Source organism: Hypanus sabinus, chromosome 2, assembly GCF_030144855.1.
Source record: "Hypanus sabinus isolate sHypSab1 chromosome 2, sHypSab1.hap1, whole genome shotgun sequence".
NCBI lineage: Eukaryota > Metazoa > Chordata > Chondrichthyes > Myliobatiformes > Dasyatidae > Hypanus > Hypanus sabinus.
The window spans coordinates 62,926,186-62,944,192 of NC_082707.1; the positions used below are offsets into that span (position 1 = coordinate 62,926,186).

Sequence of the window (18,007 nt, forward strand, 5' to 3'; positions counted from 1 at the left end):
GCTACCGTCTTAGCACGTTTCCCCGGAAAGGAGCTCCAAATCCACCAGACAAACAAGAGCAAAAACTAAAGCTACAAGACCTGCACAAAACCACATTGCATAATTGATTAAAAAAAACAGACCATGGGCACAGTAAAAATAGTCCAAAGATGTTAAAGGACTATAAGTTCAAAAGAAATCACCACACAGTTTCCACAAGTCCCGAGGGTCCCGACAGACTCACCATCCCACTCCGGTGGCAGAAGGGAATACCCCCACTATGGACTTCCACGACGCCGCCTGACTCAGCCTTGCAGATGCAGCACACTATGAAAGCGACCTGAGTCTGTCGAACCTCCGAGCCGACGACCATCCCCTCCGGCACAGCTTCTCCAAGCCATCCTCTGCTGAGTGTATTAAGACAGCCCCACCAACAGCCATCGTCAACGCGACCCTGAGGACTGGGGGCCTGTTCTTCCCAGCAGAGTCCCAGACCTCACAGCAGCAGCAGCAACGAAGAAGGTCTTCCTGGAGATTTCCCGATGTTCCTCCGTGCTCCCACGTCCATTTTCAATCAATTATGATTGCATATGGCACCCCACTTCACAAATAACAGATAATCAGTTCTGGAGTGGCTGCTGCAAGCTGTGTCACGCTGCCATCTTGGAAATTGTTACCTGATGGTAACAATGAGAAAAGGGCATGCTCTGGATGCTGGAGGTCCTTAATAATGGATGTTGCCTTTCTGAGACATCACTCCTTGAAGATGTCCTGGGTACTTTGTAGGCTAGTACCCAAAATGGAGCCGACTAAATTTACAACCCTTTGCAGCTTCTTTCGATCCTATGCAGTAGCCGCAACCCCCCCCCCCCCCCATACCAGTCAGTGATGTAGCCTTAGCCTGTCAGAATGATCTCCACAGTACGTTTATAGAAGTTTTGAGTGTATTTGTTGATATGCCAAATCTCTTCAAACTCCTAATGAAGTATAGTCACTGTCTTGCCTCCTGTATATCTGCTTTGATATGTTGGGACCAGGTTAGGTCCTCAAAGATCTTGACACGGAGGACAAACAAACTGAGTGACAAATTATGTGTTTAAATAAAATGCAGAACAAATTAGGACACTACCAATACTACTACAGTACTATAAAACGGTGTTAGTTCCTAATAGTGTACGCTGACATGTATGGGGTGCTTAGGGAGGGGGTAGTACATCTGGTAAAAGGGTTTATCATATCCATTCTATGGCATCACACTGACCTTTGGCCCACACCGGACACTGAGCTCTCATCCGCGGCTCCGGATAGCTGTATACGACAGCAGTCGCAACCTGGTACACTGCTTCGACAGGCAGACTAAAGCAGGTGAGGTGGCAAACAGGCCTCTTACTCTGGTGAAATTGGGACATGTCAGTCCTAGCATGTGGTGGACTTGGTAGGTGAAATCAAATGGCTAAGAAGGCAGTTGAAGGCATGATAAGTCACAGAAGAAGTCATGGTTATTCATTGCAGCTAAGGAAGACCCAATTTGTGACAACTAGAGGTACCACTGGATCTGAACTTCACAGGAGAGTGGAACTGTCCCAGTGCAGTGGCTTTTCCATTTTCAAAACACTCCCACACAGGTTTTACTGTCATCATCGGATATGACGGACAAACATCATGCTGCCATATTCTTTTGATTGTAGATGAACAAACTTAGTGCTGATAATAGTCTGTCTTCATACAACACTTTTGACGATTGCATCCTTCAAATCTTCATTTTCATTGTAACATTAAAGATGATTATCGATACCTTCAAATTCTTCATAGTTCCTAACTTTCTGGCATCTCCAAGCCTGAATGCTTGAAATCACAATGTGCAAAACAATTCTATATGTTCTTACTGCTTATTTCTCATCAACTATCAATGACCTAAATCACAGCTTTTTGAACAGAAACACGTGCAAATGACGCTATTTAAAAATTGATCGCTCTAGCACGGTGTATTTAATGGCCACATAAGTTTACACGACTGAAACTAGTTAGAAACTGTTCAGCAACTGTTTCCTGTCCCAATGAAGTGGCAATGTCCCAAATAAAGGGGATCCTGGCAATTTTCTCAATTAATTTTTGTTTATTGAGAATTATTTCGAATGAGTGGCTGCCCTGATTAACTGATGGACCAATTAACCAGAATCCATTGTATGTGTATGTATATTTATATTTATTGTAATTTATAATATTTTCATGTATTTGCCTGTACTGCTACCGCAAAACAATAAATTTTATGATGTACAGGAGAAAATCTGCAGAAGCTGGAAATCCAAACAACACACACACAAAATGCTGGAGGAACTCAGCAGGCCAGGCAGCATCTATGGAGAAAAATAAAGTACAGTTGATGTTTCAGGCCAAGAAACTTTTTTCCATGGATGTTGCCTGGCCTGCTAAATTTCATTATGTGCCAGTGATGATGCATTTAATTCTTATTATGAGATAACAACCCCAGGCCATTTTGTCCTTTGCAATTAGGTGCAGCACCACGATTTGCATCCCTTTTGCAGCTCAGATATTTGTGATTTTTCAAAATGTTCCAGTAAGTACATTAACTATAAGACATGTTAAACTGACTGTAAACTGTGTACATTATCAATTTAGTAGCAATTATTCTAAAGTCATTACAGAAGAATTTGATTTCTACTTGATTTCTTGTTTCCTTCCTCTTTCCAGCAAAGTGAAAATATTAAGAGACAACTAAGACTTAAAAATTACAATTGGGTAAATCAAGTGTAGGCTGGATATTTGCATTTCTGATGTTATATAAAGAATAGAGTGGATTTTAGCTATTTGCTTTTTATAATTTTTTTTCTTTGAATACGAGGTAAATTCACTGGCATTTTAACCAGAACTCTTTCAGTTGTGTAGTTTTCCGTGATATCATGTATCAAAAATTAGTTTTTGACACATGATGGTTTCATTTCCTTGCTATTATTCAAAATCTAAAAAGTCTAAAAATGCATGGTGTAATTCTAACTGGAGCCATCTCTAATTCTCACTGAATTTGTATTTGGATTACTATTTGGATTTTGGAAAACTCGGTCAATCCATTTAATATCACAGAAATGTATTGAATATACATCCTGAAATTCTTTTTCTTTGCAGACAGCAATGAAAGCAGAAGAATTGCCCAAAGAATGAGTGAGTTAAAAAGTTAGAACCCCAAAGCCCCCTCCCACACAAAAGCAGCAGCAAAACAATGACCCACCCCCCACCCCTCCCCACTTCCACAAAAGAACGTCAGCACCCTCTGACCACCAAGCAGCAATAGCATAGCCCCCAATAGTCTGCGATGTACAGTACAACAAAATCTAAATGTTCACCTGACAATTCGACATGCCATAGGCTCTTTCTTGCTCCCTAATTAAGGGAAAAAGAGGTGTCCCCTTTCATAGCGAGAGGGGAAACATAATAAAATAGGTATCCCAAAAGTTGTATCCCAGAATGATGAAGATTATTTTTAGCTGATGTTTCTAAGGCAGCAATAGGTGAAGACAGAATGATTTTTATTAAAGAGGTGTATAAGATGATGAGAGGCATTGATCGTGTGGATAGTCAGAGGCTTTTACCCAGGGCTGAAATGTCTAGCATGAGAGGGCACAGTTTTAAGGTGCTTGGAAGTAGGTACAGAGGAGATGTCAGGGGTAAGTTTTTTTTTAATGCAGAGAGTGGTAAGTCTGTGGAATGGGCTGCCAGCAACGGTGGTGGAGGCGGACAGGATAGGGTCTTTTAAGGGACTCCTGGATAGGTACATGGAGCTTAGAAAAATAGAGGGCAATGGGTAACCCTAGGTAATTTCTAAGTTAAGGAGATGCTTGGCATAGCTTTGTGGGCCGAAGGCCTGTATTGTGCTGAAGGTTTCTATGTTTCTGTGTTTATTGTCAACCAGTGGCATTGAATAATATGGAAAATGATGAGTCCAAATAAAATTATAGCAAAGGCCATATTTTCTTTTTTCAGTTTTCCAACTTTTTTTTGCTAGTATTTCTTCAGCTGATTCCATCTCTCTTTGTTAATCTTTCCAGAGTGTCATCACACTTTATATACTTTGTTTTTTGAAAACAGTAATCTAATGTTGGGCCTCTGTTGCCACTTTTCATTTGGCAGTTGATGAATGTGAACACATATTTAGCACCTTGCCTGCCAATGGGAAGTGGTTAACCTTTGTTTAGTGCACTTGAACTGTTGACCAATGTTAAAGTAGCTAACTTTGATGCACCAAATAAATCTAGTTAAGAAACATGATACATAAAAATAAACAAAACATTGTGAATGAATGGCATTTCTGGTTTTATTTTCAATTACATTAAAAAGTGAAGGATAAATAATACAGGTAATATCATGGTTTAAAAGCAAAATAAAATCATTTGTATTAATTAAGCACATTTTTCAGATGAAAAAAATATCCATGGTAAAGGGAGCCAAAATACAATGCTGAATTAAAATAATATTTGAAAAATTCATCAAGAGGCTATTCAAAGGTGAATTTTAAGGAAGTGGCAGATGGAGAGTGGTTTCAATGAGATAATCTTGGACACTGGGACCAAAGTATGGTTGCTGATTATGGGAAGAGAAGAATTGACTAAATACTGGTGTCATTCTGATCAAGACTGACACTTGGATTTTAGAGGTTTCGGATGCAATTTATACAAGGTTTAAATATGCTGATCAGAGTTTCAAATTTTATCTCTTGGTGAATTAGTGTGAGATGGGATATGAAAGTTCATGAGAGAAAGTATGAGGATGAGGTAATCGGGACATGCTTAGTTTTTGAAATACTAATGATTACAAGAGTTAAACAACATGTATAAAGTTGTTCAGTTTTCCAATCAGGTACAATAAATCAATACAATGGTTTTTCAATATAGAAAGAAATGTGCATTGCATGACTCATTGGGGTAAACCCCAGGTTCAGAAAGGTAGTAACAATAATGCTACTTTGAAAATAGACTAAAAGTTAACAAAGAAAAACTGAAAGGTAATCTTGATTAAGGGATTATTTTAATCTATGCCAAAGGTGCTTTTTAAAAATATAAAGCATTTTCTTCGCATTTGTTGGGAAAGGTGGTGATCTATTACATGTCCCTAGTCTCACTTAAAATGCTGGTGGTCTTAATCAAAGCTGTTTGTATCTTAATAATGTTCTTGCATTACTTTTAGATAGGATCTTCCAGTGTTTTAAGAGTGACAGTAGTCGAAGGTCAGTTTTCATTGAAGTCAGATTGGTATATGGCTTTGACAGGATCTTTAAAGATTATTCCTTGCACTTTTTAGGTGATGTATGCTATGAGTTTGGGGAGAAGTTGAGGAATTCTTGGTGGATAGGATAAAATGGAGTCATGATATATTAATGGTACAGGGTGTGAATGTTCAGCTTAGTGAATGAGAACCTGATTAAAAGAGACTGATTTGTCTGATTAAAATTTTAATTTTATAGTGTTTCAACATAATGATGATTGATAGCGGACCTTTGACACTCAAATCATTGTGTGAGGCAAGGGGTAAGGTGCTTGCTATAAAAATGATTTCCAGCCTTGAGCTAATATAGTAGTACTTAATGTATTTGAGAAATTTCTTGTCAGTGGTGACTTCCAGAATTTTGATAGTGGCGGAGGCAGTGGCACTACTAAATGTAAAGGGCAGTTATTAGATTATTGACTTGCAAGTTGTCACTTAACATTTTGTGGGACATTGTTGGTCTTGCTGAATGAGAAGTTTAATTGCTTTGATTTATTTTTGGAGAATGCAATGCTGAGAAAATCTAAAGTCAAGCAGCATTTGTACAGAGTCAAGAAAATATTTCATGTTGTTCAACTTTCATCAGAATTGATTAATAATTAAAATATCATCTGATGGAGAAGTTTACATTTCCTCTCAGAATCACTTTATTGCCAGTATGTGAAACATACCAGAAATGATTGTGGTTCAGTGCCAAGCATAAAACACAGGACAATAACATAACAGACAACACAGTAAAAACTAAGAAAAAATCTGCAGATGCTGGAAATCCAACCAACACACACACACACACAATGCTGGAGGAACTCAGCAGGCCTGGCAGCATCTATGGAAAAAAGTAAAGTCAATGTTTCAGTCCTGCTGAAGGGGCTTGGCCCGAAACATTGACTGTACTTTTATTTCCGTAGATGCTGCCTAGCCTGCTGAGTTCCTCCAGACATTTTGTGTGTGTTACACAATAACAACTAACTATTTTACATGACGATAGTGCAAATATCCATGAGTAATTAATGATTAGAAGGACGGTCACATGTGAAAATGTCTATAATCAACTTAAATACATATGAACCGACTCCATTATCAACAGAACAAGAAGAGTGGGAAAGACCATTTAATGGAATTTGTACAGGTACAGTTAGGGTATTACACTTGAGTGAGTTTTGATGAAAAGCTATATAGCTACAGGAAAGTTTTTGGAGATGACTTGTAGTTCTGGGTGATAGAATTACATCATCTTCCTGAATAGGTGACTGCTAGGGTGGGTGGAGTCAGCAGTAATTGTTTTTTTTAAGCTCTTCACTCTGGTGATGAACAGGTCTTATAAAGTTGGTAACTGAGAGCCAATGATCTTCTCTCCTGAGTGGACCACTTGCTGTAATCTGGACTTGGAGAAGGAGGAGATGGCAGAAAACCAAATGGTGATAGAGGTGGTCATACCACTCTCAACGATGGCTGATTTAAAAATTCTTCAGAATACGCCTTGAGATGTTAAGTTTCTTAAGATGGTGTAGGAAGACCAATCTCTACTAGGTTTTCTCAGTGATGAGCATAACATGCTTGTCCCCCTTCAAGGTATTAGTAACGGTAGTCCCAGGAATTTGAAAGACTTGACTGCAGACACAATACGACCATTGATTTCCGGGGGAGGTGGGTAGGTAGGGGGATATCGGTAGAGGTCAAATTTTCATTTCTATTATCTTGATTGCATTAAGCTCCAAGTTGTTACAAACATACCATGCTGCAAGACAATCCATCTCTCTTTGATAGCAGGTCACATCTCTATGAGAGATGAGAGCAATTACACTCGAGTCAGCTGCGAACTTTAGGATTTTAACGGATTTATTTGTGTAGGTACAGTTATTTGCCTCAAGTCAGAGCAGGAGGGGTGAAAGAACACAGCCCTGAGGAGAGCCTGTGCTTATTGTCATAGGATTAGACAAGTAGGAGCCCAGCCTTGCATACTGCTTCCTTCCTGTCAGGAAGTTCATAATGTGCTGACAGACAATTTAGGGTACAGCTTACTGTGGAGCATCTCCAGAACAATAGATCTTTTCTTACCTGCTAAAGGCCTGCAGTGTTAAGTTTTTATTTCTGATCTCCAGCACTTAGGGTGGCTTGCTCAAAATCTCTATTAGAGAAATTGCAAGTGCAGCTGAGTTCAATCATCTGTGAATAGCTCCACTTCTGACCTTAATGGAAGGGCTACTATTGATTAACTCTGAAAGTATCTAGAACCATCATTTACGTAAACTGTTGTTGTAAGCAAGCAGCATTCATCATCTGGAACCTGCACCATGCAGGAACATGCTCTCTTCTCACTGCTGTTCAAAGTACATAGATTATCAAAATATGTGTACCTATACAAACTTGAGATTTGTCTCTTTACAGGCAGCCACAAAACAAGAAAGCCAAAAGAACCCAATTTAAAAAAAACCCCAGCAAACACCCGATGTGCAGAGGAAGCATAAAACATAAATTGTGCAAACAATAAAAGCAGGCAACAGCAGTCAGAATGAAAGTGAGTCCAGAGATATGAAGCATTTCCACAGCTTTTGTCTCAGTTCTAGCCTCTGTCTAGAAGTCTGGAGTTGACCCACAGCCTCCGCCTTAGTGCAGTGAAGAAAGGAATAAACATTTGTTCTGCTCTGAGCAGAACTGGCCTGACCACTTGTCTCCTATCCCAACACCCTGTCTTTTCAATCCATTTGGTCAAGGCATTTAAATTGTCCAAACGTTGGGTCATTCTTCGCTCTAAGACTTAGCATCAATACCTCTGGGCCTGGACCCCGCCACCATGTTCTAGTCCATACCTGACCTTTCTTAATCGGGCAGGTGCTTAGATTGATCAAACCTCATTCTTCATCTAGGCTCCAAAATTCCTCCACTTCGCATGTCTCAACTCCATCTCAAGCTTGCTTCGACTTTGCATCAGACCCACATACCTTGACCATCAAATTAGTGTCTCCTCCACTCAACTCTTCATTGTTTGTGGTTACCATAATTTTTTTTTACAGAAAATGTGTTTTTATTAAGTATTTTGTTGTATTTCTTCCTTTGAGAACTGCCAGTAAGTTGTTGCTCATCTTCAATAGCACCATCTTAAAAGAGAACATCTTACTGCCATAAAAAAGAAAGTACAGGCGCCCCAGGACTTGAGCTAACAGGTTCAGAAACACTTATTTCCTCTCAATCATCAGGCTCTTGAACCAGAGGGGATAACTTCACTCAACTTGGATTGCCCTATCATTGAAATGTTCTCGGAACCTATAGACTCACCTTTAAGGACTCTTCATCTGATGTTCTCGATATTCATAGGCATCTGTTAGCCTTGAGAGACCATGGATTTGCGTCTTGGAAAGTTTCCAGGGCGCAGGCCTGGGCAGGGTTGTATGGGAGATCGGCTGTTGCCCATGTTACAAGTCTCCCCTCTCCATGCCACCGATGTTATCCAAGGGAAGAGCAAGGGCCGATACAGCTTGGCACAGGTGTCGTCGCAGAGCAATGTGCTTAAGGACTCCACATGCTGCCTTAGCTGAGGCTCAAATTAGCGACCTTCAGATCACTAAACCAACACCTTAACCATTTGGCCACATGCCAACATGATATTCATTGCTTATTCATTTACTAATCTTATTTTTTTTCTTTCTTTTTGTATTTGCACAGTTGTCTTTTGCACACTAGTTTTCCATCTTGTGGTCTTTCATTGATTCTATTATGATTAATGGATATATTGAGTATGCCCAGAAGGGTTGTATATGGTAACATATATGTACTTTGATAATAAATTTATTTTGAATTTTGAATTGCTTTGTTGAACTTCTAATGAGTAAGGTTGAATCGCCTTTAGTGCACTTCTTTTGTGGCAAATGTGACTACTGTGACTGAAGAGATTTCCCCTTGATCTTATCTGACCTGTTAAATTAAGGGTCTTCAGAATAGCATTTGGTCAAGTGTTCCCTGGATGTCTATCCAAGTCTCTTTTCACCTTGCCTTTGAAAAATTGGCACTTACTTTTGTTTGGACTATGTCAGCAGTTGGGAGTTGTGTACTTGGTGAAACCAAATCATTGATTTTGGAATGAATAATTCTGGTTACTCCTTGTTTTTAAAACCTACAACTTTCCACTGCAGTCTGAAAATTTTGTGGTTGTTCGTAATGCTTAACGTTCACCTTAAACAATTTGCTAATGAAGACCCAGTAATATATATATATTATATATATTTGTACTATCAACATTGCTTCAAGTGATCATCAGCATTGCTGCCAGTGATATGATCAAGCATCAGATCTGAAAGGTATTTTCTGTGGTGGAAAACTGGGCAATTCCATCATTGAACTCCAAACGAAGTCTGGCAATACTGAAAATAAAAATTGCTGTTGCTAAAAATCTGAAATAGAAACAGAAAATGATGGAACCACACACAAAATGCTGGAGAAACTCAGAAGGTCAGGAAACATTCGACATTACAGGCCGAGACCCTTCTTTAGGACTTAAAAGGAAGGGGAAGACACAGGTGGGGGGAGGGGGAAGGACCTCAACAGTCATTCACAGCATAAGGCAGATATATCGCGTATAAGATAGTGGTAAACATACAGTCACAGAAAGTATATACTGTATGCCAAGTTCCTGAGGACATGGGTGTTGTCATCAGGAACAAGCCTGCAGCAGTCTGCAGAGAATGCAGTCCACTGAGTAAACATTAGAGGGCAATACTGATGCCAGTATGGACACCACGCCATGCTGTCTCCAGCGTTACTTCTCCTGTCAGTGCTTTCACACACTGACTCTGATGCCTTTCTGTAGCAGGCAGCAACTTGGTCTGCACCAAGTCTAGCTCCTCCACCAATAAGCCCTGATCAGGTAGACCTGCAGTGCTTGAAGTTCTGAATGTCCAGCAGTGTCTTGAGATCATTTTTAAAAAAGATCTTTTTTAAAAAAAGTTAATTAACAGATTGGTTCTGTAGAGGCTGCTGCATCTGAGTGTGCCACTATCTTACCGGAAGAGATATTCAGGAGCAGACATAGCATCTGTGGAAAGAGAAAACTAGTAATGTTTTAGATCCTCCTTTAGAATTGGGGAAATAGGGACTTAGAATTAAAAAAATATTTTAGGTGTGTGGAGGTAGTGTGAGGAATGGAGAGAACAAAAGTATGTGGTGTGATGAGGCCAAGTCAAATCGGTTAGTGAGGGCAGTTAGAAGATAATTTAGCTTTGGTCTATGCTTACAGGGACAAACCCAATAAGTCATACTGTACTTACAGGGGTGGCGGTGGGTGAGGGGGGGGGGGGGATCTGAGCAATTCTCACAAATGAATGACCTGCAGCAGAACCTGCTAATTCTGATGTAGACCAAAATTGAGGCAAGTCTGCATGCAGCCTTCTGGATTAAACCAAATCCAGAAGAGCAGAATTAGGCCATCAGGTTTGCTCTGTCATTCCATCATGGCTGATTTATTATCCCTCTCAACCCTATTCTCTTGCCTTCTCTCCATAACCTTACTAATCAAGAACCTACTAACCCCCACTTTTAATATATCCAATAACTTGGCTTCCACAGCCATTGGTGGTAACGAATCCACAGATTGATCACCCTCTGGATAAAAAAAAAGCCTCCTCATCTCTATTCTAAAGGACACCCTTTTATTCTGAGGCTGTGCCCAAGACCCCCCTACAACAGTAAACATCTACTCCATGTTAACACCATACAGGCTTCCGAATATTCGATAGGTTTCAATGAAATGAGATACACCTTCGTATTGGATTCACTATCAAATTTAACATCTTGAGGTAACTTGCCTACTATGTTTCTGATCTAGCTATTTTTGTAAGCCATCCATTTGTGACATTGGCTCTCGACATTAACACAGCCTGAACTGCTGGGCATGTTTGACTGGTCTGCTGTTATTAATGCAGGCAAAGAAGTATAGTCATTCTTGAGTGTGGTCCCTTAACCAATTTACTTGGTTTTACCCAGTTATAGATTTTTTTCAACTTGTCACAAACTTCAACGTTTTATATCTCTACCACTGGCACAGGAGATACCAGTGCCTAGACTTGAAGAGCATTGAAATTCTTGCAGTGCAGTTCAAAAGTACTGTACTTCATTTTTATGAATTGCAGAGATACTGGGGGCGATGATAGCTGGTTTTTCGCTCGCAAAGATCGGGAGGGAAGAAGATTCCTCACAATCGATGGCACAATCGTTGGTGACTGTAGACGCCAATTCTGGATCTGCAGGCTCTGGAGCAGTAGGGACATGGGAATAGCTGGAATGTGGTCACTTGGGTAGTAGGATCCTTCCTATGTCTTCCTCTTCAGCATTCACTCTTCTGGATTCCTCAAAATTCTTGGCTGCTCCGTGGATCATCGTTCTCTAGCAGTCTGTGTCACAAGCCAGCTGCTAACGACTCATTGACCTCAATATTTACTGAGGATAGGTTGGGGTTACAACAGAAATTCTTTAATTTCTATTTCTTGTTAAAAATCCACCAGATGGCGCCATATCTACATAGGTCCCTGGAGAGATTTATATAATGTACAATTGCAAATTATTGCCTTCTGGGATTAATCACAAATCCTCTTCTTTTTGTTAGTACTCCTATTTTTTTTTTGGCATGTATTTATCTTTCAGTCTTGTTATTTTAGATTCTGAGTTGTATATCACTTTTGTGGTCCAAATTGCAAACTAGTTCAGTTTTTCAGACCATTTATGTTTCTAAATGCATTATAGGATAGAGATATTCTATTATTCATTTCTGAAGGAGATCCAATGTAAAATCTCACACAACTTTTAGAAGAGAAATTAAAATAGCTTAAAGAATTGGAAGCTTTTTGAACAAAGCTAATTAAAAAAAAAAGATGCAATTGTATACTTACAGTAGGATAATACTAGCAACTGGATTGCCTTTGAGGTGAATGTATGCCAGGGAGAACGGTGTAAAATATGGTTTGTGTTGCTATCCAAAAGATACAAAATAAGGGCTAATTGAAAATGTAGGTCAGTGACAAATGGGAATTGTTTGAGAAATTTCAGCAGCTAAAAATCAGAAATGGGGCCAGCATTTTAGTGTAAAACATTTAGAATCAATTTAAATTAGAAATGACATAGGAAAGAGACATTTAACTTTGTTGGTCAATATATAAACAGTTTACCAAATTATCCAGTATTTCCAATAGGAAAACATGGAATCAAAAAAAAGAGGATAACTGGCGAGGAACATATTTCATGAGGGGAATTGTAGCTTTAATACTCTCAATTGCTGAAGGAGGCACTGTTGACTTTAAAAGAAAAACAGTTAAACCATTATGTCTGGAAGTATTTTAAATAATGTATGACTGGATTTGAATATGAAAGATAAAGAAATTCTGAATATTAAAGTACATAGAAATGATATGTATTGACAAATGCTTTAATAATCTGTATTATGAGTTTAGTTTTAGTATTCAACTGGCAAAATGCACCTCCTCTCCCCCCCCCCCCCAATCATTATGAGATATATAGGACTTTGGCAGGGCCTGCATTTATTGTTTGTCTCTAACTGCTTTTGGAAAAAATGGCATTGATGTATTTCTTGAATCATTGTAGTATGTCACGTAAGTACTCCTGGTGATTGGATAAGTATTCCCAGATTTTGACCTACCAGTGATGGAGGAATATATTTCCAACTGAGGTGAGCATGTTGTGTTGTTTGTATGCCTCTGCCTCCCTGGTCTTCCTTGAATATAAAAGTAATGGGTTTGGGAATATTGACAAGTTGCACCCCAATATTTGAGCTGTCTCTATTGGAACTGTACTGATCCAGGGAAGGTGGATAACTATTATCTACACTGCTGACGTGTGCATTGTAATTGCATTGTTGATAAGAGATGAGTTGTTCATTGCAAAATATACTAGAGAGAAAAAATATAAATGTGGTTAATGTAGCTGTTCAAAAGTTGCAGGTCTGGGCTATTCAAAAATATATGTCAGTGACAAATGGGAATTGTCTGAAAAATTTCAGCTGATGAAGATCAGAAATGGGACCAGCATTCTTTGTGCAAATTAATAGAATGTATTTAAATTAGAAATGACTTAGGAAAGAAACATTTTAATTTTATCAGTCAGTATTTAAACTGGCTTGTTGAATTATAGTAAGCATAATAGTAGATTCATTTATGATCATGGAATGTTATGGGAGAAGGTTAAGTTCTTATTATTGGAAATGGTCATTATGTAGCACTTTTCATATGTATACTACCTACCTCTTATTAATCTGTTGTACCTGATGATTGTATATACCAATAATTCTAATGCACTATTATCTGTGGGGTGTATTGGAATCATCAGTATATAAAATAGAAGGGAGCAGCTTGGTTAAACCTCATCCTGAGAGGTGCAACTGGAGAATTAATAAAAGGGATAAAAAAGGAAATCAAGCAGTTGAACAAATATTTTATTCTGTCTTTATGATTGAAGTAACATGAGTGTTCCAGTGATGGTGGAAATTCCAGATACAAAAGGGAGTAATTTAAAGCAATAAATATCATTTGAATAAAAGTACCAGGAAAATTAGTGAGATTAATGTTATCTATGTATCTGATGGCCTGCTACCTGTGCTCTTGGGGGGAGAAAAATAGATTTTAGAAATGCCTCAGCAGACTGAAAAGTTGCAAATGCAAAGACCTTATTCACAAATAACGGGAGAGGAAAAATGCCAAGGAAAAATGTCTATGAAGTTCAATATTTGGCATTTAGAAAGTGTTCCATTATTAAAGGAAGTAATAACAGCACATTTAGGAATTTTATTAAGCTGAATCAGTTTTATGAAGGTGAAACTGTGTTTTGCAAATTTTTTTGTGGATGTAAAGTGTATCGTGGATGGAAAAAAAACAGTGAATGCAGTAGATATGGGTTTCCAAAATAAATTTCATATGGAGACACAAAGTGTTATTTCACAGGTCAAGTTTTAAGACATTTGGCTTGATAAAATATGAATGGATAGTGGTCCCACAAATAATGAATACAGGGATAAAGGGTTTACTTTCATGTTGGCTCAACATAGCTAGTGGTAGGCCACCAGCTTTTATTTTGATACTGCAACTATTTACAATTGGTATTAATGATTTGGATGAAGCAACTGGTCAAATTGGTGACAGTATAAAGACAGGTGAAGAAGAAATGTGTGAGGGCACAAGGTTTGAAAAGAGATGTGGGATTTTGTTCCATGTCCCTATGCAGGTTTTATAATAGTAGGGAAGTTTAGTACATTTGTATCTTCAAGTTACAAGTGAACCTGCTTTCTATGGTTTCATGTAATTATTGAGTCAAAGGATCATATGGTACAGAGCAGGTCATTTGAACCAAGGATTTGTTAGCACCTGGTTAAGAAATCTATCAGCCCAGTTATGCTGCTTTCTTTTCACTGCCTGAAACTATTCTCTTGTATGCCTGTCCAGTTATCCATTGAAGGTCCTAACTGCTTTGTTTCCACCAGCATTGGAGCATTTTGGGTTCTAAGACACAACAACTGTTTTTCCTCTCCTTCCCCTTGTATCTTTTGCCTAAAAGTTAAAATGTGTGCCTTCTCGTTCTGATGGGAAGAGTTTCCCTCTATTTGTCCAACCCAAACCATTCGTGATCCAGTGCACCTCCAAGTGTTGTGCAACCACCTTTGCCCCAAAGAATATCCCAGATCCTCCAATCTATCCTTAAAGTTGAAATCCTTTACTGCCAGAGCTGTTGCAGTAAGTCCTTTTTCGCACCCATTTTTGGATCTTGCCATCTTTTCCTAAAAGTGTGGTAACCACAATAAGATGTGGTACTGCGAATTGGCCTAATGTAGGAATTCCCAACCTGGAGTCCATGGACCCCTTGATTAATAGTATGGGTCCAAGGCATTTAAACAAAACACCTGCCTAATGAATGTTTAATAATGTTTCTACCCTCTTCTTTTGTACTTCAAGCTTTTATTTATGACTTCCAGGATCTAATATTCTCTTAATGTGCCTTGCTGCTTTCAAAGATGTATGCACATTTTCACCCAGGTCGCTCTGTTCCAGTCTATTTTTGTAAGTATGAGATTTCTCCTTGTTCTTTTACTACCACATACTCTTTCAGGCTTACTGGTGTTAAATTTCATTTGCCACTTATCTGCTAATCTTGGCATCCTTTTACTATTCTTCTTGTTGTCCATCACTTTTACGAATCTCATCTTGTATGCAGATTTGGAAATTTTACCCTGTTTAGCCCATGTCTATTTCAATACATATCAAAGTTATGTTCTGTGCAGTATTCGATCACCTTTGATTTTATGCTGAAACAAACATTTATTGGTTGTGCACTAAATTTCTTGTGTAACTTGGCTATGTAGATAAGGAACATTGAAGCAAAGAAAGTAAAGTTTTAACAAAAAATTATCAGAGTATGTACAGGTCCCTATATACAACTCTGAGATTCTTTTTCCTGCGGGCATACTTATCAAACCTATAGAGCAGTAACTGTAAACAGGATCAATGAAAGAGTAAGAGCATAAAAGACAACAAATTTTGTAAATATAAATAAATAGCAATAAATAATGAGAACATGAAATAACAAGATAGTTCTTAAAGTGAGACCATTAGTTGTGGGAACATCTCAATTGTTGAGCGTAGTTATTCTCTTTTGTTCAAGAACCTGATGTTGAGGGGTAATAACTGTTATTGAACTTGTGCTGTGAGTCCTGAGGCACTTGTATCTTCTACCTTGCAGCAGCAACGAGAAAAGAGCATGGCCTGGGAGGTGAGGATCTTTGGATGCTGCTTTTCTATGACATCGTTTCATGTAGATGTGTTCAGTGGTTGGGAGGGCTTTACGTGTGATGTACTGGGCCGAATCCACTACCTGTTGTAGAATTTTCTGCTCAAAGGCATTGGTGATCCCATACCAGGCTGTAATGTAGCCAGTTAATACACTTTCCACTACACATCTTTAGAAGTTTGTCACGTTGTCATGTTGGATATCTGAGCTTAGCAGTTAGGGTATTTAGGAAATGGGAGTTAAATGCTGACATTACCATCTTGATCTACTGTAGTCTTTCTAATAAAGAGTTTTAGGATTTTATTTCAATGGTCTATGACTTAGCATGAATAGCTTCTTTCATCTTAAGATAGCATGTGACTGGAAGGAACTTTACAGAACATGCTATTCTCATTCAGTTCTCTTTACAGAAAGAATGAATGTTGAAGATGATGAAATTGGCACCCTAATACACCATATTTCCATACAATGTTTAAGAGTCTTTGTAAATTAGAAAGTAAGTCGTTTGCTATATTATTCCCAGCTTCTCAACTACTCTTGTAGCATGCATTTGTTTGGGGTAGGTAAACACATTGTGAATGTTTCTGGCAGAGGATGCAGTGATGGTTACGCATTGAATGTCAAGCAGAGTTGCTAAGATTGTCTCTTGTTGAAAATGATCATTGTCTGGCATGGTAGTGTGAATATTGTTTGTCATTTAATTAGGTCATGCCTGACTATGACTGAGTCCTTGTTTCACTTTGAGATGAGCTGCTTAATCCTGAGCTGAATAGAACTGAGCAGTCCGTGATCATTCCAATTTTGGTGATGGGACTTGGGGAAAGCCATTGGTCGAGTTGTACCAGGATAGTGCCCTGAGCATCTCCTGAAACCGTGTTGTAGGGTTGTTATTGATTGGCATGCAGTCACCATGATAATTTCCCCCATCTTTTTGGATATAAATGGTAGATATTTTTGTCTTCAATTCAGAGTCATGCAGTACAGAAACAGCTTTTTGGCTCAACTCATCCATGCTGACTTAAAGCAACAAACCCCACCTTTTCAACAGATCTCTAATATTCCTGCCTTGTTATGATCCTCAAAAAATCTCTTCTTGCTTTCCATTGCAGTCGGAGCCATCTTTAGCATCTTGGGTGGTGTGTGCTCATTGGGCAGGAAGGGCCTGTCATCTTGTGTCTCTAAATTAAAAAAAATAAAAGGAAGAAATAGAAGAGGCTGAATTGTGACATAATATTATCAGGTGAGTAGATAAACATGAGAGACCCATTTCCATTCGCAGAGGTTAAAATCAGGGGGTGTAGAATTAAAGTAATAGGATTGCAGGAGAGATGGGAGATTTTTTTCACTTAGAGAATGGGAAGTACTGGAATTAACTATCCAGAAAAGTAGGAACTGGACATGCATTATAAAAAAAAGTGTTTGGATGTGTATTCTGAAATCTGTGAGCTGCAGACATGTGGATTTGACACTGCAAGATGTTAGGATGGATGAAGTGCCTCCGTTTTGTGCTGTTATTTTTATGATTCTGTGATTCTATTGCAGAATCTATGCTTTTCTATGGTAAAATAGTTGTGTAAACTTACCATTTTAAAATTTTAATTTAGTTCCCTGCAGTGAACAGTTTTTGAGGATTTCATATTATTCTAATTTTGAACTTCTACTTTGAAATATCAGTTTCTGAGTGGTTCTGCACACTGCCTCCAACCAAAATGCCTGACAATTGCAGTGAAGTAGAATATGGCTAATGTCATACTTTAAGAAGAAAGCAGTGAAAGCCCAACATTGATAAATAAGAGACACCGAGAGATTACAGATGTTGGAATTTGGAACAACAAACAATCTGCAGGAGGAACTCTGGGTTAAGCAGCATCTGTTAGGGGAAAGAAATTGTTGCTGTTTTTGGTTGAAGCTGCATGAGGACTGAATGGAAGGGGAAGATGGCCAGTGTAAAGAGAAGAAGAAAAAGAACAAATTT

General features: G+C 38.6%; 1 protein-coding gene across 3 annotated transcripts in view; it reads left to right on the forward strand.

Annotated features, from left to right (window-relative positions):
* Positions 1 to 18,007, forward strand: part of ift80 (intraflagellar transport 80 homolog (Chlamydomonas)) — a 233,645-nt gene that overhangs the window by 10,508 nt on the left and 205,130 nt on the right. The window contains exon 1 of one of the 3 annotated variants that reach the window (XM_059947185.1): positions 17,142 to 17,272. The exons of the other annotated variants lie outside the window; for them this stretch is intronic. The gene's annotated coding sequence lies outside the window, so the exon portion shown is untranslated. Of the gene's footprint in view, positions 1 to 17,141; positions 17,273 to 18,007 lie in introns of those variants that run through there. 3 annotated transcript variants of the gene reach the window in all.